The 27,200-nt window shown below is 41.3% G+C and overlaps 1 protein-coding gene across 1 annotated transcript in view; it reads right to left on the bottom strand.

Annotated features, from left to right (window-relative positions):
• The window catches only part of LOC126162705 (acyl-CoA Delta-9 desaturase-like), a 177,158-nt gene extending 155,127 nt beyond the window's left edge, over positions 1-22,031 (bottom strand). The window contains exon 1 of the mRNA XM_049919362.1: positions 21,909-22,031. The gene's annotated coding sequence lies outside the window, so the exon portion shown is untranslated. The remainder of the gene's footprint in view (positions 1-21,908) is intronic.
• Between the last annotated feature and the right edge of the window lie 5,169 nt (positions 22,032-27,200).

Here is a 27,200-nt window from a genome sequence, read left to right as displayed (position 1 = left end):
AAGGAGTATTTCTGCCCTCACAATCCCACTCTGTCCATCATCGGGCCATGTCACCTCTTAACGCTCAGCAAATCTGGATCTGCAATTCGACTAGTAGTCCAAATGGTGGCCCACAATGAAGCCCCTTTCAAACACTCTCAGGTGCTGATAACGCTGTGTCACACAGCTATGCAGCATCTCCGTGTCATTCACTGTCATCATTATACATCTGAGCCTCTTCACGCCTTTTATATGTCCTACCATACCTGGTAACAAAACTAAACATGACTAACATTAATGCACTATGCTATCCGTTCCCATTGACATCTGACCAAGTCTTCTGTGTGCTTCACTTTTTTTGTCAGGTGGTTTATTTGTTTTCAGCAGTGTAATTTATTTTTGGTATGAGAGTTTGTGGATTTGGTGACCTTAGTCTAGAGTGAGAACTTAACAGAGCAGATTTTGTGCTATTTATTTCAGCAGTGCCACGGACGGGTAATTTCAATTATTCCTGAGTGTTTTCTTTCTCAGGTAGTCTTAACTGCTTTATCTGTATTTGGTTTTTTGATATTTTATGCAGTTTTTTTTCACATAGTACAAAATGAAATGGGCAGTGCATGTCGTGTGCGGACATAAACAGTTGTAAACTGCGTTGGCCATATTCGACAGATTTCAGGCTACTGCTCAAAGTTCCAACGACAATGGGACACCAGTAGAGAAAGCTGTGACACATGTGGTATCGTTGGAATCTCTTTCATCCCCTGTTGTCACTGAGTCCTCCAACACGCAACATGTGAATCGTCTGTCTTCATTCGAGGTTGTTTGGAGGCAACCGCGGATACGCATGTCTCTGGGCAGAGAGCAAATCTGGGAAGTGGCCGCCATAGCAACAGACACGAGGTCCTGCCCAGCGTTGCGTCTGAATGCAGTGCCTCTCCTGTTGGACCAGCGGCTAATTTCCCTGGCCAGTCTGGACAAGTGTAGAAGGTGATAGTCATTGGTAATGGAAATCCTCGAGGAAACAGGAGGCAGCCTGGGCAAGATTGTCAGTCTGCACAAAGTACAGGAGGTCTCGTCCGAGATGTGGAGGAAGCTCTGCCTGCGGCTATTGAAATACTGGAGCAACTTTGCCGCAAATCGTTGGCACATACGACAAATGCGGTTTGAGTTCTGATACCAGCCTCGGTTCTTTGCGATAGTTGACGACAGAAAGAGGTGGCACAGTGGTTACCACACTGGACTCGCATTCGGGAGAGGGAGGTGTGGGCGTTTTCTAAGAGGGGTGGATTATCCCCAGGGGGTCATATATCAACCCTAAAAGAAATGGCTCTAAGCGCTATGGGACTTAGAACTACTTAAACCTAACTAACCTAAGGACATCACACACATCCAAGCCCGAGGCAGAATTCGAACTTGCGACCATAGCAGCCGCGTAGTTCTGGAATGAAGTGCCTAGAACTGCCCGACCACAGCGGCCGGCATCCCTCAGTGAGTGTCGTAAACCACTTAGCAGAACAATAGGTTATGGAGGGGAGAGGCAGGGGTGGTTTAATTGGTCAGTTTGGTTAATTACCGTATCAATTTGATATCAATAGTGTGCAAGATCTCTCTTTATCCCAAACCTCATGGAAGAAGAAAAGCCGGCCAGGGTGGCCGAGCGCTTCTAGGCGCTACAGTCTGGAACCGCGCGACCGCTACGGCCGCAGATTCGAATCCTGCCTCGGGCTTGGATGTGTGTGATGTCCTTAGGTTAGTTAGGTTTAAGTAGTTCTAAGTTCTAGGGGACTGATGACCTCAGCAGTTAAGTCCCATAGTGCTCAGAGCCATTTGAACCATTTTTGAAGAAGAAAAAATAGAATACAGTCATGTACACCATTTTTATTTAAAATTATACAGAGACAGGAAGAATATATGTGGGTGATGCAATTTGTCTAACGGTTTAAATTCCCTGATGTTGTAGCTGAAACAGTCCATGAGGAAGTGAACGTAACTGCACATTGTCATAGCGCAGTATAGCACAGCATTTTCTTTCTAACAGTAGTTTTAACAGAAAAGGTGTACAAAGTGATTAATACATCTACATCTACATCTATACTCCGCGAGCCACCTTACGGTGTGTGGCGGAGGGTACTTATTGTACCACTATCTGATCCCCCCTTCCCTGTTCCATTCACGAATTGTGCGTGGGAAGAACGACTGCTTGTAAGTCTCCGTATTTGCTCTAATTTCTCGGATCTTTTCGTTGTGATCATTACGCGAGATATATGTGGGCGGTAGTAATATGTTGCCCATCTCTTCCCGGAATGTGCTCTCTCGTAATTTCGATAATAAACCTCTCCGTATTGCGTAACGCCTTTCTTGAAGTGTCCGCCACTGGAGCTTGTTCAGCATCTCCGTAACGCTCTCGCGCTGACTAAATGTCCCCATGACGAATCGCGCTGCTTTTCGCTGGATCATGTCTATCTCTTCTATTAATCCAACCTGGTAAGGGTCCCATACTGATGAGCAATACTCAAGAATCGGACGAACAAGCGTTTTGTAAGCTACTTCTTTCGTCGATGAGTCACATTTCCTTAGAATTCTTCCTATGAATCTCAACCTGGCGCCTGCTTTTCCCACTATTTGTTTTATGTGATCATTCCACTTCAGATCGCTCCGGATAGTAACTCCTAAGTATTTTGCGGTCGTTACCGCTTCCAATGATTTACCACCTATGGCATAATCGTACTGGAATGGATTTCTGCCCCTATGTATGCGCATTATATTACATTTATCTACGTTTAGGGAAAGCTGCCAGCTGTCGCACCATGCATTAATCCTCTGCAGGTCTTCCTGGAGTACGTACGAGTCTTCTGATGTTGCTACTTTCTTGTAGACAACCGTGTCATCTGCAAATAGCCTCACGGAGCTACCGATGTTGTCAACTAAGTCATTTATGTATATTGTAAACAATAAAGGTCCTATCACGCTTCCTTGCGGTACTCCCGAAATTACCTCTACATCTGCAGATTTTGAACCGTTAAGAATGACATGTTGTGTTCTTTCTTCTAGGAAATCCTGAATCCAATCACAAACCTGGTCCGATATTCCGTAAGCTCGTATTTTTTTCACTAAACGTAAGTGCGGAACCGTATCAAGTGCCTTCCTGAAGTCCAGGAATACGGCATCAATCTGCTCGCCAGTGTCTACGGCACTGTGAATTTCTTGGGCAAATAGGGCGAGCTGAGTTTCACATGACCTCTGTTTGCGGAATCCATGTTGGTTATGATGAAGGAGATTTGTATTATCTAAGAACGTCATAATACGAGAACACAAAACATGTTCCATTATTCTACAACAGATTGACGTAAGCGAAATAGGCCTATAATTATTCGCATCTGATTTATGACCCTTCTTGAAAATGGGAACGACCTGCGCTTTCTTCCAGTCGCTAGGTACTTTACGTTCTTCCAGCGATCTACGATAAATTGCTGATAGGAAGGTGGCAAGTTCTTTAGCATAATCACTGTAGAATCTTAAGGGTATCTCGTCTGGTCCGGATGCTTTTCCGCTACTAAGTGATAGCAGTTGTTTTTCAATTCCGATATCGTTTATTTCAATATTTTCCATTTTGGCGTCCGTGCGACGGCTGAAGTCAGGGACCGTGTTACGATTTTCCGCAGTGAAACAGTTTCGGAACACTGAATTCAGTATTTCTGCCTTTCTTCGGTCGTCCTCTGTTTCGGTGCCATCGTGGTCAACGAGTGACTGAATAGGGGATTTAGATCCGCTTACCGATTTTACATATGACCAAAACTTTTTAGGGTTCTTGTGTAGATTGTTTGCCAATGTTTTATGTTCGAATTCGTTGAATGCTTCTCTCATTGCTCTCTTTACGCTCTTTTTCGCTTCGTTCAGCTTTTCCTTATCAGCTATGATTCGACTACTCTTAAACCTATGATGAAGCTTTCTTTGTTTCCGTAGTACCTTTCGTACATGATTGTTATACCACGGTGGATCTTTCCCCTCGCTTTGGACCTTAGTCGGTACGAACTTATCTAAGGCGTACTGGACGATGTTTCTGAATTTTTTCCATTTTTGTTCCACATCCTCTTCCTCAGAAATGAACGTTTGATGGTGGTCACTCAGATATTCTGCGATTTGTGCCCTATCACTCTTGTTAAGCAAATATATTTTCCTTCCTTTCTTGGCATTTCTTATTACACTTGTAGTCATTGATGCAACCACTGACTTATGATCACTGATACCCTCTTCTACATTCACGGAGTCGAAAAGTTCCGGTCTATTTGTTGCTATGAGGTCTAAAACGTTAGCTTCACGAGTTGGTTCTCTAACTATCTGCTCGAAGTAATTCTCGGACAAGGCAGTCAGGATAATGTCACAAGAGTCTCTGTCCCTGGCTCCAGTTCTGATTGTGTGACTATCCCATTCTATACCTGGTAGATTGAAGTCTCCCCCTATTACAATAGTATGATCACGAAACTTCTTCACGACGTTCTGCAGGTTCTCTCTGAGGCGCTCAACTACTACGGTTGCTGATGCAGGTGGTCTATAGAAGCATCCGACTATCATATCTGACCCACCTTTGATACTTAGCTTAACCCAGATTATTTCACATTCACATTCGCTAATAACTTCACTGGATATTATTGAATTCTTTACTGCTATAAATACTCCTCCACCATTGGCGTTTATCCTATCCTTGCGGTATATATTCCATTCTGTGTCTAGGATTTCGTTACTGTTCACTTCCGGTTTTAACCAACTTTCCGTTCCTAATACTATATGCGCACTATTTCCTTCAATAAGAGATACTAATTCAGGAACCTTGCCCTGGATACTCCTGCAGTTTACCAATATTACGTTAACTTTTCCTGTTTTTGGTCTCTGAGGACGGACGTTCTTTATCAACGATGATAATGTCCTCTCTGGTAAGCCGTCAGGTATTTTATCGTTTCGCCCAAAGGGGGGGGGGGTCCCTCTAACCTAAAAAACCCCCGTGTGCACGCCACACGTACTCTGCTACCCTAGTAGCTGCTTCCGGTGTGTAGTGCACGCCTGACCTGTCTAGGGGGGGTCCTACAGTTCTCCACCCAATAACGGAGGTCGATGAATTTGCAACCATTATAGTCGCAGAGTCGTCTGAGCCTCTGGTTTAGACCCTCCACACGGCTCCAAATCAGAGGACCGCGATCGACTCTGGGCACTATGCTGCAGATATTAAGCTCAGCTTGCACTCCGCGTGCGATGCTGGTTGTCTTCACCAAATCAGCCAGCCGCCGGAAGGAACCAAGGATGGCCTCAGAACCCAAGCGGCAGGCGTCATTCGTTCCGACATGTGCCACTATCTGCAGCCGGTCACACCCAGTGCGTTCAATAGCTGCCGGAAGGGCCTCCTCCACATTACGGACGAGACCCCCCGGCAAGCACACCGAGTGCACACTGGCATTCTTCCCCGACCTACCCGCTATTTTCCTGAGGGGCTCCATAACCCGCCTAACGTTGGAGCTCCCTATAACTAATAGGCCCGCCCTCTGTGACTGTCGGGACCTTGCCGGAGAATCGGCCACTGGCCCAACAGGCGAGGCATCCTGTGGTGGCTCGGAAACGATGTCATCACCACTAGGAAGCACCCCGTACCTGTTGGAAAGGGGTAAGGCAGCTGCCACGCGGCCAGATCCCACCTTCGCCTTTCGGCCAGGCACGCGCGAGCCCACCACTGTCCGCCATTCACCCTGGAGTGATGGCTGACCGGTAAGATGCTCACTGCCGGAAGACGCAGCGACATCAGGGGTTCCATGTGATTCCAAGGCCACCGAAGTAGGCATAGGTCTCACCACAGTTGCCCCAACGCCACTACAAGCCGACGCCTGTGCCTCGAGCTCGATGAGCCTAACAGACAAAGCCTCCACCTGCCCCCGAAGAGTGGCCAATTCTCCTTGCGTCCGCTCACAACAACCACAGTCCCTACACATGACTATGTTTACCCTACCCTATACGGTGACAAATTCCCAAGATAATCTTCTGATGAGCTACTCTGATAATCAAGAAACACTCACTGAAATACGAGACGCGAAAACTACGCTAGGTTTTCCCAGAAAAACTATTTAAAAGCTAAGCGCAGCAAATAAGTACAAAAACGCTTTATACAAACAGTACTCGCTGCTGCTGGTGCTCTCGCTCTGGCTGTCACAAGACAACTGCTGATTCAAGTGACTAGTGGCTAACGGCCGCGAAACAAACAAAAGACGGTTTTAGGGCGCTTTCTGTTCTAAACGATCAAGAAAACACTAAGAAATCTAACACGAAAACTACGTAAAGTTTTATCAAGAACTGTTAGTTACTATGCAGAGCAGATAAACACAAATAGAATCCCTTCCTTAGTGGAAGGTCGTAAACAAAATGCAAAATAAACGCTTTATACAAACAGTACTCGCTGCTGCTGGTGCTCTCGCTCTGGCTGTCACACAAAAATTTGAAGTAAGTCAGTTAAGAACTTTTCGAGATTTTTGCTAACAAATTTTCCTCTTTATATATTATTATTTATATATTCATATACAAAAAATAAATGATTCTCGTCTGTTGAACTGTTTATTAGAATACAAATTTGAAGTAAATTGGATAAGAACTTTTTGAGATTTTGACAAACAACGACTTGTCTTTGTGTTGTAGTGTAGATTACAGACGGAGAGTAGAAAAAGGATAAAACAAACAGAAGTTCTTTAGATATAAATTTTATATAAAAAAACGTTACATTTTTTTGTTCAACAACACTGGTCACAGCCATGGCAACAAATAGACTTTCCAGTTATGCATTCAGCATCACAAAGGCTGTACCCATGTCTAGAGGCTTCGAGGAGAACAGATCTTTGCATATTAATTTTTTATCGTCATATAGGCCCAGTGCCTGGTGTGATGCTATGGGGTGCCACAGGGTAAACAACAGGGTCACCCCTGGTTCGCATGATATGACATTTCGTAGCTGGTGGTGCACACCGTCCTTGAGGCCTCAGTAATATTATCTTTCAACAAGATAATGCAAGACTGCTTTCCACTATGCTGTCCTGGCATACCTCAATACAGAGGATGTTCAACTATTACCCTGGTCAGCACATCCTCCGTATCTCTCACTCACTGAAAATATTTGGTCATGTACTGCTGAGAGTCTGGTATGCCACCAGTCACTAGCCATTGTGACTAATGACCTCTGAAAGAAAGATGAGGCAGCTTTCAATGACGTCCCAGCATCAGTTCCAGTCGATGCTCGTCTGGATTAGAGCTATGGTTGTCGCCATATGTGACAGCTCTGTGTTATAAATTTCTCACCTTGTACACCTCCACATCAACCACACATTTAATCATTTATTTTTCTTACCATATTGTAACACCCCACCCATCACTTATCTGGTTTTGGCGTGTGTTCACCCCAGCTAATTGACTAACAGATCAACAGAGAGTGCAAAATTTCCGCAATATCAGATAATTCAAAGAAAGTAATAAGGCCCTGTGACTCCTGATTAAACTGTGGTGGCAGTGTTGACATTAATTGATTCAGAATTGATCACTTTTAATTAAAAAGGGGTGCACATTGATGTTATATTTAGCTATTGAACACCAGATGCAAATGTTGAACATCAAATTAATTAAGAAAGTGACTTGGGATTTCAACTACTTGATTGAAAATGATGCAGTCGATTAGCACAAATTTATTTTAACTCCCGACCTTCAATCATCACATTACATGACTCTCCTATCAGGCAGTGGTAATAAATTGCGTTTACGTGGAGTAAAGCGGGATAAATCAAAATTAATTCCTATCAACTGACCCAGACGTAATGTGAAGTGCGAGAAGAATTCCCCAATACACGGCCCATGACACTCATGGAAACTTTGACGATGTGATCCAACAAATTGATCAGTGGCCTAATTCCAGCCGGAGCGGGTGCAATATCACCGAATACAGCGTGGCGGAGCGGTGTCGTTGTGCAGACGTCGGCCGGCCTCGTGGTGCTGCAAGGCTGCACTCGTCTATTCACTCCTAGCTATCTTGCTCAGTACATAGCTGAACCAAAACTTTCTATCTCCAAGCTCAATCGTTCCATTTGCTAAGTCCTAAGTGAAGAAGATCGGTCCAATGAAGTTTTGTGAGATCCTCTCAAGTGCGCAGACTTGCGTGAGGCCTTGCGTTGTCATGGAAAAGAATAAGGTCGTTTGTATTTTGGTAGCGACGAACATTCTGAAGTCGTTTCTTCAGTTTCCTGAGGTTAGTACAATAGACTTTTATTGTTGCACCATGCGGAATGATATCAAACAGCACAACCCTTTCAAAGTCCCAGAAAACCCTCGCCATGATTTTTCCGACTGAAGATGCGGCCTTGAACGTTTTCTTCGGAGGAAAGGTAGCGCTATGCCTCTCCATGGATTTTCTTTTTGTTTCCGATGTTTCATCGCCTGTGACGATGTTGTCTAACAACCCTACCACAACAAACGTCAAAAATTAATTGTGCTTGTAGTGTTGCTCACGCTACTAAATATTGCATTTTCGGGCAACAACAACGTTGTATTATGTGGCAAGTGTCATTGAAGCACAGTTAATAAAGTCATTTCTTGAAATAATGGATAAACTAGGCACTCATCTTTTCGTGTTTCCCACGCTGGTCTCGTTGTGAACTCATGGCTCAATCGTCGAAAATCTAGGTAGTGATGATTCTAAGCTCGGATGCAAAGAGGCCTAGGTGTTATTCTACGATATTCAAAAGTTTTATAGATGTGTTTCATAAACCATTCTTGAAGATTAAACTTTTGCAAGTTAGGACAATGGCGATGTAAAAAAGTAATCAGCACTCCGAATTTAAGTTACACTTCTTTTTTATTACTTTTGTTGCAATATCACGTAACACACAAAACATCACTTCACAATATAAAACATACTTGAAAATATCTTCCTCACTGTTAAAGTTCACATTTTATAAACTGACTACAATTTGCGTCTTTTCAACATGACGACCAAGACTTGACTCTCTCTAATAACCGCTTACGCGCCCAAAAGTCAGAGTTACAAGTACGTCAAAGATCATAGTGACAAAGGAAAGAATTCACATAAGAATAATATCACTGCAATATAAACATATCGATGTATCAAAGTACCTCTACATTAATGAAATCAAATCTGAATGTTGTCACAGAAATATGTTAACTATTCTACAGAAACACAGTAGAATATTGCTGGTATCGAGAGGTTGAGGTGAGGTGCCGTAATGGTTACGTAATTCACGTACCATTACAGTTGGACAAAAAATTGTCACGATCAATCTTGTAACTCGCAATCAATTCTGCACAGTTGGTCCTTCGTTGCTCTTTATCGTCTTATATTTGGCAGCGAGGAACCCGTGGGCACACATCTTTGATTGCCCCAGCTGGACGAGTGAGTCAGCACTACTAACGGGGAGATGTCTAGTTGAACAGCGAGGCGTTTGGCTGTGATCCATCGATCACCTCGAATGGGAGTGTCTGCACGTTCCAACTGTCCTGGAGTCACAGATGTGTGCGGCCGTCCGGCACACTGGAGATCTGGCAGGTTTGCACGACCTTGTTGCGATGATGAGAGACTCCTCACCGAATGACTCACCGTGCTTAATTCATTACCAGGTCTCTGCAGACATTCTGCAAGCGCCTATGAATATGTCCAACTCTGTTAGTCTACCAAAAGAAACTCAATGACAGCTCTCTGCTTGGAATGCACCTCCACATAGACGCCATTTTGAAGGCTATGCATAGCACTACGCCTATCAGAACTTTGTCTACATCTACATCTACTCGCTACTCTGCAATTACCTGGCAAAATTTCATTGAACCACCTTCACGATAATTCTCTGTTATTTCATAAACGAACACTTATATCTTCCGGTAAAAGCTCTGATTTCCCTTATTTTATTATGGTGATCGTTTCGCCCAATGTACATCGGCGGCAACAAATATTTTGGCCCACGGAGGAGAAATATTGCGATAAAAATTTACTGAGAAGATCCCACCGCAACGATAAACATCTTTGTTTTAATGGTGCCCATCCCAAATCCTGTATCACGTCCGTGACACTCTCTCTCCTATTTCTCGATAATACAAAACGTGCTTCCCTTCTTTGAACTTTCTTGATGTACTTAGTTATCTTGTCTGGTAAGGATCCCACTCCGCTCAGCACTATTCTAAAAGCGGACGGACAAACGTAGCATAGACTGTTTCTTTAGTAGATATGTTGCATCTGTTAAGTGTCTCGCCAATAAAACGCAGTCTTTGGTTCGCCTTCCCCTCAACATTTTCTGTGCGTTCTTTCAAATTGAAGTTTTTAGTAATCGTAATTCTTATGTATTTGGTTGAACTTACCATCTTTAGATTCGATTGATTTATCGTGTTATTCATTTTAGCAATCATATGGATGACCTCCGACTTTTCATTATTTAGGGTCAATTGCCAATTTTCGCAGCATACATATATTTTATCTAAATTGTTTCACGATTGGTTTTAATCTGCTGATGACTATACTAGATAATAAACGACAGCATCACTCGCAAACAGTGCTGCTCCGATTGTCTCGTAAATCGTTTATATACATGAGAAACAACAGTGGGCCTATGACACTGCCTTGGAAACGCCAGAAATCACTTCTGTTTTACTCGATGACTTTGTGTCACTCACTACGAATTGTGACCTCTCTGACAGTCGCATAACTGAGACGATATCCCATAAGCACGCAATTTAATTACAAGTCGCTTATCAAGTATGGTGTCAAAAGCCTTCTGCATATCCAGAAGCCGGCCGCAGTGGCCGAGCGGTTCTAGGCGCTTCAGTCCGGAACCGCGCGATTGCTACGGTTGCAGGTTCATATCTTGCCTCGGGCATGGATGTGTGTGATGTCCTTAGGTTAGTTAGGTTTAAGTAGCTCTAAGTTCTAGGGGACTGATGACCTCAGATGTTAAGTCCCATAGTGCTTAGAGGCATTTGAACCATATCCAGAAAAGCGGAATCAATTTGAAATTCTTTGCCGGTAGCTCTCAGTACTTCGTGCGAGTAAACAGCCAGTTGTGTTTCACTTGAACGATTTTTTCTAAATCCGTGTTGACTGTATTTCAATAGATATTTCTCTTCAAGGTTGGTCGGTTGGTTGATTTGGAGGCGGAGACCAAACAGCGAGCTCATCGGTCTCATCGGATAGGGAAGAATGAGTAAAGAAGTCGGCGGTACCCTTTCAAAGGAACCATCCCGGCATTTGCCTGAAACGATTTGGGGAAATCAAGGAAAACCTAAGTCAGGATGGCCGGACGCGTGTTTTTGAACCGTCGTCCTCCCGAATGCGAGTCCATTGTGTTAACCAATGTGGCACCTCTTCGAGATCATTCCTAATGTTCGAAATATTGTTGCATATCGACGTTAACGACACCGTTCTGTAATTTAGTGGATTACTCCTGTTGCCTTTCTTGAATATTGATCTGACCTGTGCAACTTTCCAGTTTACGGGTACGAATCTTTCATCGAGCGAGCGGTTGTATATGATTGTTAAGTATGGAGCTATTGCATGAGCATACTCTGAAAGGAACCTAACTGGCACACAAGCTGGCCCGGAAGACTTGCTTTTATTAAATGATTTAAGTTGCTTCACTACTCCGAGGATATCTACTTCTGAGTTACCGATGTTGGTAGCTGTTATTGATTATAATCCAGAAAATTTACTTCGTCTTCTCTGGTGAAAGGATTTCGAAAGGCTGTGTTTAGTAACTCTACTTTAGCAGCAATGTCTTCAATAACACCTCCATTGCAATCGCGCAGAGAAGGCATTGATCGTGTCTTGGCGTTAGCATACTTTACGTACAATCAGAATCTCTGAGCATTTTCTGCCAGGTTTCGAGACAAAGTTTCGTTGTGGAAAGTATTATAAGCTACACGCACTGAAGTCCGCGCCAAATTTCGAGCTTCTGTAAAAGGTAGACAATCTTGGGGATTTTACATTCATTTAAATTTGTTAAGCTTTTTTCGTTGTTTCTGCAACAGTGTTCTGACCTGTTTTGTGTACCATGGGGGATCAGCTCCGCCGTTTGTTAATTTATTTGCTATAAATCTCTTAATTGCTGTCGATACTGTTTCTTTGAATTCAAGCCACACCTGGTTTACATTTACATTGTTAATTATGAAAGAGTGGATGTTGTCACTCAGAAAGGCGTCAAGTGAATTTTTTCTGCTTTTCTGAATAGATATATTATTCGTATATTTTTGGTGGATTTGGGAGGTACAGTATTCAGACTCGCTACGACAACGCTGTGTTCACTAATCCCTGTGTCAGTGTGCGTGTATGTGTGTGTGTGTTTGTAGCTTATGGGCACTCAGCGGAGAGGTTATCAGCGCCCTTACACTCATTATAACAAGCGAATGTGGACCCTGTATCCGTTTTGATGCTCGCTATTGGCTCAGGTTTATTTGTTTATAAGAGGTCAACTGTGTTTTCATAGCTGTTTACTATTCGACTGGGGTCATGAACTAACTGCTCGAAATAATTTCCAGAGAATGCGTTTAGCACAATTTCGCATGATATTTTATACGTACCTTCGGATTTAAACATGTATTTTCGCCACCATATCGAAGGTAAACTGAAGTCGCCATCAACTATAACTGTATGAGTCGCGTACTTGTTTGAAATTAGACTCAAAGTTTCTTTGAACCTCTCAACAACTGTATCATGTGAGTTTGAGGGTCGGTAAAAGGATCCATTTATTATTTTATTCAGACTGCTAAGAATGATCTCTATCCATACTAACTCACAGGAACCATCAACTTCATTTTTGCTACAAGATAAATTACTCTAACAGTAACAAACACGCCACCGCAAACATATTTAGCCCATCCTTTGTGAACACCGTTAGGTCCTTCGCAATGTATAGGGACCGAAGCAAGAGTGTTCCATGACTGATGTCCCACAATAAATCCCGCGTTTTTTCAACCGAAAATGGCCGAGAAAAAATGTATTGCATTACTTATGCCCCTCTTAGAATCTGTTTAAACAAATGCAGACTGTAATAAATGTGGGGAGTTTCCGGATGAAACGTAATTATTTCGGGAGACAATGATTAACACAATTTAGATACAAAAAGTCCACATAAATTTGCGTCAGATTTTCAGTAGATTTAGTGAGTCTGCTTTTTAATGTTGATGCGTACAATATCTGCGGGCGTGAATCTTTCTAAAACAGAAACTATAACTCACGCCTCTAATATGTGTTGTAATGACACTGCAGTTCTACGAATTTACACCAAATGAAATACTGACATCCTACTTGTTTAGAGTGTTTTTTTGTTTTTCTTCTTAATGAAACCACTGTTGCTACATATTATGGATTCTGTGGATTTCTTTGTAGCTATGGAGTACTGGAATGCATTAGATAACATTCATCAGGCTAACTCCATTCTCAGTGCACACATTTCTTCTACACTTGGAAATAAATAAAATGCAATGAAATCAGAAGTTATTCTTTACTCTGTAGAACGTTTTATAATAAAAATCTAACGAAGAGTTGCAAATACATATCGGTATCATAAATAATAAAAGTGGCGAACATACTTGAAAACTTTCTGAATAGAAACACAGGACTTGTGAATTCTGGCATATCAGCTCGTATTTTCCTCAATTAGTGGAGCGTGGCGAGGCGTGACACCTGCAAGTCTTCGGCAGTGGGTTGAGAAAAGCGGAATTCTGAGTGGCTTCCCAAAAGAAGCTCTCAGGAGCCGCGGTCGTGAGAGTAAGTCACTTTGAGTACCTCTTAAAGAAAGGCATTCTGGCTGTGTGAGCCACGACAGGTCCTGAGAGATCTGAAGAAAGTCCATAGGTCCTGCTGAAGGAGGAAGGTGAAAAGCAGGGCCACCGCTGTGTTTCCGTGAAAAGCGTGGGAAGCGAGCTGCATTTTTGCGCCGAGATATCTTTCCGCCAATCATAAGGCGAGGGCTGGTATTCGCTAGCCTTTAGTTAGTTAACTGAGAATATAATGAACACTGGATGAGAAAGGTCTGCCTATTTTCAGTTGTCACTGTGGCAATCCTCACGATTTCCTCTTCTACAGTAATTTTTAGGAGTGTGAGAGATGGAATCCAGTCAGCGGTTTTCTTGGCGTGTGGTGGTGTCAATTTCTGGGCGAACAGAATTGGCTCGTTCGTTGGAGAGTTGCTGATCAGTGCCCGGTTGCAGTTTGGCGCACCTTTAGCGGTTTTCGAGTAACTGCCGAGTTGAGCGTTTGCGTATGTCTTTGCAGTGCACAGCTAACAATTTGCGAGCATGTTTCGTATCTTCTGGTTGCATTTTATCGTTATTTCTTTATCATGATATGATAAATGCTTTATCATGCTATGATAAAATGCTGTCCGGCATTTGCGCGTTTAGTGAGTTGTTTATATTTTGGAAAGTGATTTTCTTATCAGTCAACAGTCTTACAAAAATTATTCAGCTGATTTCTGCAAAGACGAAGTTTTTATTAATTTGAATATTATCATGTTGGTGATCCAGAGAAACCTAGAAATCGTTAGCATATGGAATTTACGTTTGTGATGAAAATAATTGTGAATCAATATAAACTGAATTTAAGTAATAGTGACTGAGACCAAATATATCAGTATATTTGAAAATAACCTTCCTCACTCCATCATTTCCTCCCACAACATTCTGAGGAGGTGACCCTTATAAAATATAGTCAGTGGATTCTTGCTCACTGAATTTGTTTCCCTGTGACACGGGTGCCATGACGAGAAACATACCGTTTTCTTTTAACCTTGGAAGTTATATGAATCATTTTTAATTATATAACTCTAATTAAATTTATTTTTGACAATGAAATTTCAGCTGCGTTAGTACATAGCAGTGTGAATAATTATTGACTCAACTGTTTTACCCGATTCTGTTCGATTCTATCCGAGCATATAATCTGTAGTTTGGTCTTTCGTGTGTCGAGCTCGCAAGTGTGGCAGGCAGCTTGCACTAACGACTGCTGAATCACTGTCCTGCAGCAACAGAGAAGGCAGCAGGGTATCAAATTTTATTTATGTGAAACTACTGATCACCAGTTAATTAGATTTAAATGTTTAAATGATGAAACTACTTTCACTTGTAAATTCAACATATCGTGAAATTATAGGGGTTTTCAATACCACAACGTCGTACACAGTTCCCTGTAATTGGGTATATCGTACATGGAATCGTCTTGCCATTGATGTTTAGTTTCCAACGACTACAAGTCTTTTCATGTTCTTCCGACTTGATGAGGCACTGCTCATTCAGTCCGTCAGATAATATGTCAAATTTAAGGAGACTGGTCTGTAAATAGTAGGGAAAACCTTGACAAAATTGTTAGTTTTCTAAACAGTGTGACTCAGAGAATAAGATTTGTACGCCCATAGATTGGTTACCGTCTTTTAAGACATCTTTCGGGAACATTTTTATGTATGAAACCCAGCTTTGCCTCTCACATTTTTTTATTTGTATTTTTTTGTTGAAAGTGAAATGAAGCATGGTGATTATTTATGAACATCATATGTACACATTTCTCAAAATACCAACGAAATAGAAAGTTTGTTTTTTACGGAAGTTCTTTACACTATTATCTTTAAAGCAGACTGCTGAAATGATGGTGCTGTCATAAATTGTGGTATAAAAAAATTTTAATTATGATTATCAAAAATATTGCAATTGAATTCAGGATTTTTCTACAAAAAAAGCAATTCATTTTCAAAGTTAGTCACAAGAGTAGTCTACTTTTTATCTAAGCATGTTTTAAGACAGTATACAAAATTTCAGCTCTCCATGTTTAATGCTTTTAGCCAAAGTGTACCAGAACATGAAATAATTTAACTTTAGGGAAACTTGATTTTTCTATTAAACTTGCAAGACGCTAATGCATCCCAGGTCCGTTTTCCCTTGTCTCTCTCACACTTCTTCTTCTTATTCTTGCTTCTTTAGTGGCTTCCAACACTGATTTTTCTGCTTCAAAGAGTCTCCTTCGGTCAATGGCTAGTAGAGCTCTATGCACATTTGGTCCACCAGGCACTCCCATCAGTCCCATAATATTAAACGTTAACACTGCAGCGTCACTGAAACATAGAACAGCATCTGACATAGCTATTTTCAAAGCATTTAGTCCTAGTAGAACAGTTTTTGAAATCAGTTCCCATATACAATTGTTGAAACTTTCATTTGGGTTTTGAGTCCTACCATGTAAACGTTGCTCTAATAATCTTGTGTCACTAAGATCCCTATGCATAGGTTTTGTAACTTCCATTATAGCGAATGGCAAAGAATGTTTATGGTTGCAGGTCTCACCGCGAATAACAGCCCTCTAGTAGCCACACCATGAACCATTGCCAGGTGGGCAGAATGCATGACAGGGGTTGTCGTATGTGGAGAATTTATGAAAGAAGTTAGCCCATACTGCCTTTTTCATTTCCTCAAGGTCATTTTCATTATATCTTATGGCTTGTCCTTAATAATACTGCAACCTGTCTATTTCTTCGTCTGGAAGCTGACCACATCTGCTAATGAACTTACCATTAGCTAATTTCTTTCCCTTCAAATTCCACTTCAAGTTCCTCAGTCTTGTACCTAACCTTTTATGGATATGTAGAACACATTCTATTTTTTTTCAGTTTTTTGTCAGCATAAGGTTTGCATTCGCAAACTTTTTGGTACCCTTTTGAGTCTCAATCTCCTAGATAATACGTATACATCATGCCATATTTCTCCACTGACCTGTGAAATATCTTCACAACACCTTCAGATTCCATCCCTCCACTATACCCACTAAAATTAACCATTTATGATTTTCAGTTGCACTAGTACAGCCGTGTCAGTACTTGGTAATATGTTCCTCATCAGTGACTGTACAACTCTCCAAGGAGGTAGCTGTCACTACACCATTTAGGAAAATATGGCCTCTTCGTTGCCAGGATGCATCCAGGGCTGCAGAGATACATGTATTGCTGTCATTAATGTCTACACTTTCCTGAACAGCATTTTTCATACTATCATTTGCTACTTCTTCTAAAATCTGTAGAATAATTTTATTGTACCTCTCAAATCTTTTAGGGAGAGATAAGTCCATAAGAGCACAGAAAATTTGTGCACTTCAGTACTGTTTACCTACAAACCTCATATCATAAGCAAGTTTAGTATTTATGTTATACACTCTCTGTTTATTTACATCACAATTATAACCCCATTCGCTTAAATCACAAAAATTACAAACAATTCTTAATTTTTATGCACAACCTCTTTTAGCATGTATCCCTTAACTACCTTCACACCACTATTGCCACATTCCTTACACTGCACAGCTTTATTTTAGGTTCAGATAGAGCAGGGAATTCAACAGTAACACATGTTGAATGAATAGTTGGCGTCTCTATATTATCAGCATTAATACTGTCAAACCCATTACCCAAATACTTCAGTTTTAGCTTCACAGCACTTGGAGCAGTTGAAGCTAATTCAAGAGTTGTATCACTTTGTATTTAAGTATTAGCAGAGTTAACCCGTTTGGTTTAGCTGTAGCTAGTGTTATGCCCGGTTTGGAGGCACAGAGTCGCTCCGACCACAATAATTTGGGTCACGTTCAGCAAACTAAACGTAATGAAGTCGTGCGGTGTTTTGATTTGAAATTAGTAGACCGACTGGAAAAGGCAGCTAAAAATGTGGTTCAGGAAACCCCTACACACCTTTATCTAAAAGTAATGAAGACAGATGTCGATCACTTTAGCTGGAGACAAATCCAAAAGGAACTATTGGATGACTGTTGAATGAATTTGAGGAACCACCTGTACAACCTAAAATAAGCCACCCTACAATACCAATAAATATATTAGGTATCAATGTACGTTGTCTCTTAGACAGTGGCAGTGAGATGAGTGCGTTGTCTCAGTCCTTCTTTGATGATTTATCTAGTATAGATAAGCTTACAGTAATGGGGGTATCAGGACTGAGAATAATTGGTGCTACTGGCAACGTGTCAAAAACGGTAAAGCAAGAAGCTTTGCTGCCCTTTAATGTTATTGGTAATGTAATTGATCATCCATGTTTAATAGTAATCAATCTCAGTATCGAGGTTCTAATTGGCATAGATTTCTTGTCAAAGTATCAGGGTGTTGTTGACTTTGAAAGAAGCCAGTCAAAAATGGTCTTGCCAATAACCGCAGTAAGTACGGTACCATTTATTGACAAACGCATAGTGACTAATGATGAGACTTGGGAGCTACCTATACGAGTTCTGAAAAATAGAAGGTATTGGGACGAAGATGTTGATCTTAGTAAAGGTAGGTTGAACACAGCAGAAGCAGAAACAAAGAAATTCATGTTCGTATACCAAGGACCTTTCAGGATTGTAGGAAAACCGCATGCAAATGCGTATAGGTTGGAGTACCCGAAGAGTAAAAAAAGTATTATGTCTCAGAAACGTGATCGACCTAAAGAAATTGATAGATAGTGAATGAATTCTGTAGGGAGGAGGTTGTTCTGTAACTTCTACGCAGAGTGGCAGCTGTGCAGTCCCAACTGTGTGAGATCTTGTTTCCCCATTTCAGATCTCACTAATTCCTCATCTTTCCTATCCACCATAGTTTCGACCCCTTCTTTCCAATACCAAAATTTTCCGATATGGCTATCAAGCCAGTAATAAGCCAATGAATTCTGTAGGGAGGAGGTTGTTCTGTAACTTCTACGCAGTGTGGCAGCTGTACAGTCCCAGCTGTGTGAGATCATCTTCCCCCTCTTCAGGTCTCACTCATTCTTCATCTTTTCTATCCCCAAGATTTCGATTTCTTCTTATCCATTGATTAGTGAAGATAATACTAGATGTGACAAACCTAATAGTGAAAAGTAACCAATTGAGAGGTATGAAGTACTATAGACGTAAATGTATCTGAGTAACAAGTATGTATATTTGCGTTTTGGGAAGAACCTTGGGAATATTATAAGTACAAAGTGTTGTTTCATTGGAAGTGGTTCCATAATAACATTAAAAAGATATGCAGATTCGTTTGTAAGCAGAAGCTGAAGTGGCAAGGAGATCTATTGTTTGCATTAGAGCTAACTAGTAAATAACAGAAGAGATTGCTTAGTGTTATGGAATATGTGCCGATAAGTTGTAATAATGAACTCACCTTGTATAGCAAGGAATGGCAATAATAATGAAATTGAATAGTGTTTGTAGTTGAGACTTGAAGGACGCGTCCTTGCAGTATTTATGAGGTTGGAGCTGGACATTATTTTGGTGTAGTGCGTGCTAGGACACGCCCACACGTATTAAGGTTATGAGTTGGAGACGTGAATGCGACCGTAGGTACCCTTATGTTAGATGAGACAAAGCAACTCATGGTGTCCTATAGGTTTCAGGAATTCAGCATAACGCATATCCATGATTACTTAATGCACTTTAGTGGTAAGTCGAGAGAGAGTACCTGTGGTTTCAGCATCTGATCGAGTGGAAATGGATTGCCAGGTGAGCAAACTGATCAGCTACAATACACAATAGAAATTAAACCAATCTGCTATCCTGTGCTTCAAATTGTTAATAGAGTGAGTATTACATAAGTAAATACACTAGCAACGTAATTGAATAACGTAACTCCAGACGTGAAACAATATTAATAGCTCAGCATAATTAAACTACAATGAAATGTGGAAATGACACCGTAGCGAAAGACCAATAAGTGAAATTAGTAATCGTCTAATCATAGTGTGTTTTGAACACTCAGCAATTGTACTCCTATTTACACAAGTTACTCAAATGTACAGAAAAGCTAAGAATGGCAACTAATAATTAAGTATACTCATACCGTCTCTAAGAATGAGATAGTTCATTGATGAGTCAGCCTGCAAATAAAATCAGATGTCATGAAAGTAACGAGCATTGGTTCAGTGTTCCAGCCCAGAAATAATAATTTGAGATTTAAAGGTTTCGTGATTGTATGACTTGGGCATAAAATTGATGGCGTATTGAGCCATTTGTTTACCAGTTTAATTGCAATAAAGTAGACATGAAATTGAAATATAAAACCGTTCTGTTAACTTTGTTTCAGTAACGAGTTGAGAGGTAAAATTTATATATTCCCATTTAATTGTGACCCTCCCTTAGTAATTAAGTGAACGGAGTCTGATGTACTCTTTTTATTTGTTCTGCAGGATAAACCAGATAATGGCAGCCTGGTAGCGGCGTGAAAGCGTGGAGTGACTTGGACACAATTCACAGTGACCCCTCCCCTTTCGCCATTGTAGCATAGAGTGGACTTGAAGGACGCACGCCATAGCAACTTCCCCCCTCTACTCTTGTGAATCGAAATGCAGAACGCCAGCCAAAGCGGCTACAACAACGTATGTAAAAGTGGAAGTGTTATGATTTTTGAAATTCAGGTGTAGAAAAGACTGCTAAAATTACATTATTTATTTATGTAACAAGAATAACCATGTCATTTTCTTTGGACCTATGTATGTAAAAATATCTACAGGCAATTTAATAGGTTTAAGATTTTCACCTAATTAAGTGAAACTTGAGCCAAACATTTTCATAATTTTACATGTTTATGTGTTCATGTATTTGATTTTCGAAACTACTTAAAATTTTGAGTGATTTTCTGGGCAGTATCATGCCGTCTGTTTAATACCTGTTTCATGAATAATTTAATATGCAAGGCATTAGTGTCATGAATTACCCAGACTTGCAATTTACGTATTTTATAGATGTTCTTATCAGTTTTGAAATTTTGCTTAAGAGGCAGTGAACTTGCCAGCAATCTATATAATTGAAGTAGATAATAAGTTTTCTTTTAATATTTCTAAATGTTTAAATCTCAGTTTTTCCATTTTCATAGGGAGTTAAGCTGTACTCCTGCTTCCCCTTCTGTAATTAATTTTTTTCATTTACATTCAAAAAAATTAAGTAGAGTGTGATGTAGGGAAGCAGCCTACTCACGCCATATACAATTCGTATGCTTTCCATTGTGTGCCAGCCTAGTCCACAGTAACTAGCTATGACGTCATGAATGTTGCGCAATACCTTAAAAGTAAAGTAAATAATCTGAAAAGTTAATAGCATGTCTGAAATGATGCTAAAATGATAATGTGTTAAGTTTCAGTTTAGTAACTTTAACAGTTTTCGAAATTTTGACGATTTACGTAAAAATCATTGGAGAAACAGGAAGGAGCTAGAAACTTCAAAATTTATATTTGGATTCCTTTTTCATTGTAAATTAATTGAAACAGCATGCTGGATCTCACAAAGTAATATTTCGGTTGAAATTCATGATTTTCTGTTTTTGTGTCCTAAGAGTAAGGGAGCAAAATAGGAAGTGAAACTTCCTGACAGATTAAAACCGTGTGCGGGACCGAGACTCGAACTCGGGACCTTTGCCTTTCGTGGGCAAGTGCTCTAGCAACTGAGCCACCCAAGCACGACTCACGCCCCGTCCTCACAGCTTCACTTCTGCCAATACCTCGTCTCCTACCTTCCAAACTTAACAGAAGCTCTCCTGCGAACCTTGCAGAACTAGCACTCCTGAAAGAAAGGATATGGGGAGACATGGCTTAGCCACAGCCTGGGGATTGTTTCCGGTCCGGCACACAGTTTTAATCTGCCAGGAAGTTTCATATCAGCGCACACTCCGCTCCAGAGTGAAAATCTCATTCTGTAAATAGGAAGTGATTAGATAGAGCTAGGTGTTTAGATTTAGGTAGAATTGAGATCCGCTATAATAACAAAGATGTGAGACGTTTCCAAAAGGTAGCTATATAACTATAGCTGTAGCGACTCTCCAAAGGTCAAGTTCAGAACTCATCTATTGCGTGCAGTGCAACTAAAATAATTCAAATGCCAAAAGTATTTAGCTTAGCCACATCAGAATTTTATTACAGATACTTACCTGTATGCTGATAGCACAATTAAATTGAAAGCTTCATTGGCCTTCAGCGAATGAAGCAAGTAATTACTTAGTAACTTGAAGTGGTGCTTTACTAGCCTAGCGGCTAGTGAGGAAGGCAAATGTCGGCTGCGCCTTCCGCGGTCCGCACCGCGGCTGTATAAATAAGAGCGCTGCGAGCTAGCGTCTGACCCCAGTTCTCTTACAGATTCGTATCAGCGCGCACTCCGTGTCGGAAGCCGCGTCACGTCGGTGCAGTTGCAAGGAACAGCCTTGGAAGCCATATTATGTAACTCGGTATGCACGTAGCAATGAGTTCACATTGTTGTAAAGTGTTAATTGAGGGACGACTCCAGTGATTTATTCTCAGTTTGCGTATGTCGTATTTTCACGTGTCGCCGCAGGACAGACACTCTATCATTACTAGCGTGGCGTTTTATGAGTATTAACATAAAATTTTGGCGAGCATTCACTTTGAACATTTACATCGCTAATGGTTATTGAACAGTTTCGCTATCTAGGGATAGTAGGATTCACGCAATAGACTCTGAACAGCTCTGATAGTACAACAGCTGATAGTAGCATTGCTTGGTTAAATATTTATTTGAAACTTTACACTTTATCGTTTTCAGAATATAGTGAAAATTGTTATAGTAAAATGCATTTTCTATGAATCCCAGACATCCTAAATCCTCAGAGTAATGAACTTCAATGATCAATAACTTTATTTCTCCATCATTGTAGTTAGAGAGCCTGTGTTGAGAACAGCAACAATATAATAGAAGAAAAATTACCACTCTCCGCCCCACACATGGTTTTAGTATATCTATCGCAACAAAATAAATCTTCTGCAGTTTGTTCATCAGTACTTTCGTATTTGTTTTTTTAATGACACGATTTCACAAATTTTGTAAATGTGTCTATCAGCACAAAGGTAGTGACTAAGTCGAGTCTGTTTTGTGGCTCTACACTGTACATTTGGCCTTGTATTATCTTTTGTGCACATATCACCCCATCTATCATGTAGTCCACTTTTCCGGCTATACTCCGCAAGCTACCTTGCAGTTTGTGGCGGAGGTTATTTTGTGTACTACCATCATTTCCACCCTTGCTGTTCAAGTCGCGAATAGTTTGTGGGAGGAATGGTTGTCAGTAAGCCTCCATGTGGGTTCGAATCTTTCTGACTTTATCTTCATGGGCTTTTAACGTGATGTATGTAGGAGGAAGTTATATATGTGTATTGACTCTTCTAGGAACGTATGAACTTGAACGACAAACCACGCCGTGATGCATAATGCCTCTCTTGCAGTTTGATGATCATCTCCGCCACGCTTCTGCACTTACTAAAGGAACCCATAATAAAATAGAACGCTCTTATTTGGATCTTTTGTATTATCTCTACCAATCCTGTCTGGAGCTCGTCCCAAACTGATAAGAGATATTCGAGTACATATTGAACGGTTGTTTTGTTAATGGGCTTCATTTCCTGAAGCTTCTTACAATGAACTCAGTCTGGCATCTGCCTTACACGTGATTAACTTCGTGTCGTCGTTCGATTTAACATCATTTTGTATGCAGACTAATAAATATTTTATGCAAGTAACTGTTTCCAGCGATTGTTCTGCAGTTGCATAATCATACGATGAAGCTTGTTTCTCTATATGTATTCGCAATACGTTGGATTTCTGTATGTTGGGGGCAAATTTCAAATTCCTGCGTCAAGTGTCAATCCTCTGCAGGTCTTCTTGATTTTCACTTAAGTTTTCTAGCATCATGCACGCGAACCCCATGGAACTTCAGACATTCTCTGCTAGGTCGTTTATACAGGGTGGTCCATTGCTCGTGACCGGGCCAAATATCTCACGAAATAAGCGTCAAACGAAAAACCTACAAAGAACGAAACTTGTCTAGCTTGAAGGGGGAAACCAGATGGCGCTATGGTTGGCCCGGTAGATGGCGCTGCGATAGGTCAAACGGATATCAATTGCGTTTCTTTTAAATAGGAACCACCATTTTTTATTACATATTCGTGTAGTACGTAAAGAAATATCAATGTTTTCGTTGGACCACTTTTTTAGTTTCGTGACAGATGGCGCTGTAATAGTCACAAACATATGGCTCACAATTTTAGACGAACAGTTGGTAACAGGTGGGTCTTTTAAATTAAAATACAGATCTTAGGTACGTTTGAACATTTTATTTTGGTTGTTCCAAGGTGATACATGTACATTTGTGAACTTTTTGTTTCTGAGAACGCATGCTGTAACAGCGTGATTACCTGTAAATTAATGCAATAAATGCTCAAAATGATGTCCGTCAACCTCAATGCATTTGGCAATACGTGTAACGACATTCCTCTCAACAGCGAGTATTTCGCCTTTCGTAATGGCTATGAGCACTATGGGACTTAACTTCTGAGGTCATCAGTCCCCTAGAACTTAGAACTACTTAAACCTAACTAACCTAAGGACATCACACACACCCATGCCCGAGGCAGGATTCGAACCTGCGACCGTAGCGGTAGCTCGGTTCCAGACTGCAGCGCCTAGTACCGCTCGGCCACTCCGCCCGGCCTTTCGTAATGTTCGCACATGCATTGACAATGCGCTGACGCATGTTGTCAGGCGTTGTCGGTGGATCACGATAGCAAATATCCTTCAACTTCCCCCACAGAAAGAAATCCGGGTACGTCAGATCCGGTGAAGTTGCGGGCTATGGTATGGTGCTTCGACGACCAATCCACCTGTCATGAAATATGCTTTTCAGTACCGCTTCAATCGCACGCGAGCTATGTGCCAGACATCCATCATGTTGGAAGTGCATACCCATTCTGACATGCAGTGAAACACCTTGTAGTAACATCGGTAGAACATTACGTAGGAAATCAGCATACATTGCACCATTTAGATTGTGAAAGGTGGCTACAGTGTATGAAAGGTGGCTACACTGAGCCACAGCGCCAAAAATCGCGCCAGAGAGAGTATTGTTCCGCCGCCTCCACTGGGAGTGCTCATTGAGAGGTAGCGGCAGGCAGTCCTTGCCGAGCAGTTGTGGTGGACACTGCTTGTATCTGAAGTTGGAATGAGATGGGGTAGTAGTAAGTGTTTGTTCGATGTTTTATGCAGCTATGTGATGGGAGAGATAGTAGATGTTGTTCCAATGGAGATATTGTAATGACCTGAGTGCTTTTCGTCAATATAAATTAAGGTAACTAACTACTGTTCTTTATTTTCTTATTATTTGTGTGTCCTGAATAATGCTTCATTACAGGTTCAGTCAACAAAGCATCTGGCGTGTGTTCTTGTATTAGAGTGTAATTCTGGGTTTCTTGCACAATTATAGTATTTCCAATTTTCTTTTATCACGTCAGTATAAATGATATTTAAAAATTCTTGTCTTGTTGAAGAAGAACCGTGCCAGATGTGCGTTGAGTCACACTCCCACACACAGAACAGTTATACTTGTGCTTTGGTTTCGTAGATTTTATAGTTGCTGGGGACTTAATTGTGTTAACAGAAATTTTCTTACATTCTTTGTTGTCATTCTATGCAGTCAGATAGCGTAACAATTAGTTGTCAGGGTCAGCCGTTTACGAGACTTGCGTAATCGGACATACAGCGACAGGAAATTAAAAAAGTATTTGCATTTCATTTTATTAAGCCCCCATGCAATTGCCATAGATAAAATGGGGGCCAATTATCCTTCCTCCCATAATGCCGCACCATACATTAACCCGCCAAGGTCGCTGATGTTCCACTTGTCGCAGTCATCGTGGATTTTTCGTTGCCCAGTAGTACATATTATGCCGGTTTACGTTATCGCTGTCGGTTAATAACGCTTCGTCGCTAAATCGAACGCGTGCAAAAAATCTGTCATCGTCCCGTAATTTTCCTTCTGCCCAGTGGCAGATCTGTACACGACGTTCAAAGTCGTCGCCATGCAATTCCTGGTGCATAGAAGTATGGTACGGGTGCAATCGATGTTGATGTAGCATTCTCAACACCGACGTTTTTGAAATTCCCGATTCTGGCGCAATTTGTCTGCTACTTATGTGCGGATTAGCCGTGACAGCAGCTAAAACACCTACTTGGGCATCATCATATGCTAGAGGTCGTGGTTGACGTTTCACATGTGGCTGAACACATCCTGTTTCGTTAAATAACGTAACTATCCGGCCAACGGCCCGGACAGTTGGATGATGTCGTCCAGGATACCGAGCAGCATACATAGCACACGCCCGTTGGGCATTTTGATCACAATAGCCATACATCAACACGATATCGACCTTTTCTGCAATTGGTACAAGGTCCATTTTAACATGGTTAATGTATCACGAAGCAAATACCTTCCACACTGGCGGAATGTTACGTGATACTACGTACCTATACATTTGTGACTATTACAGCGCCATCTATCACTAAGCGAAAATGTGGCCCAACTAAAACATTCATATTTCTTTACGTACTACACGAATATGTAATAAAAATGGGGGTTCCTATTTTTAAAAAAACTCAGTTGATATCCGTTTGACCTGTGGCAGCGCCATCTAGCGGGCCAACCATAGCGCCATCTGGTTTCCCCCTTCAAGTTAGAAGAGTTTCGTTCTTTGTAGTTTTTTCGTTTGACGTTTATTTCGGGAGATATTTGGTCCGGTCACTATCAATGGACCACCCTGTAAATGTGGTCTGTTCAGAGACTTCCTGACCTGCGTCCACAAAATTTTTCTCCACTTAAATTTTACTTATTAAGCACGGTCCCCTTTGTAATAACTCCTCCACAACTGATACACCGCTCCCAACGCCGTTTCCACTTCCGGATGTACTCTTGGTGCGCCTCTTGCTGGATCCCGCGAAGGGCCGTCTGGGAGTTTTCTTTTATCTTGTCTATCAATGCAAGTCTTCGTCCTTTGAACGTGGTTTTCAACTTTGGAAATGAAAAAAGTCCGCAGCGACCAGGTCTGGAGAGCAAAGAAGATCAAGCAGCACAGTGATTTCAGTTTTTGAGCAAGGGTCATGCATCAAAAAAAAAAAAAATCGTTTTAATCGCTCTGAGCACTATGGGACCTAACTTCTGAGGTCATCAGTCCCCTAGAACTTAGAACTACTTAAACCTAACTAACCTAAGGACATCACACACGTCCATACCCGAGGCAGGATTCGAACCTGCGACCGTAGCGGTCGCGCGGTTCCAGACTGAAGCGCCTAGAACCGCTCGGCCACTCCGTCCGGCGAACATTTTTTCAGGCTGTTTCCTTCTCACATATTCTCGCAGGCGTCTCAATACGTCCCGATAGTG

Source organism: Schistocerca cancellata, chromosome 2, assembly GCF_023864275.1.
Source record: "Schistocerca cancellata isolate TAMUIC-IGC-003103 chromosome 2, iqSchCanc2.1, whole genome shotgun sequence".
Classification (NCBI taxonomy): Eukaryota; Metazoa; Arthropoda; class Insecta; order Orthoptera; family Acrididae; genus Schistocerca; species Schistocerca cancellata.
The sequence above is the reverse complement of the archived record's forward strand: the minus strand, read 5'-3'. Positions and strand labels throughout refer to the sequence as shown.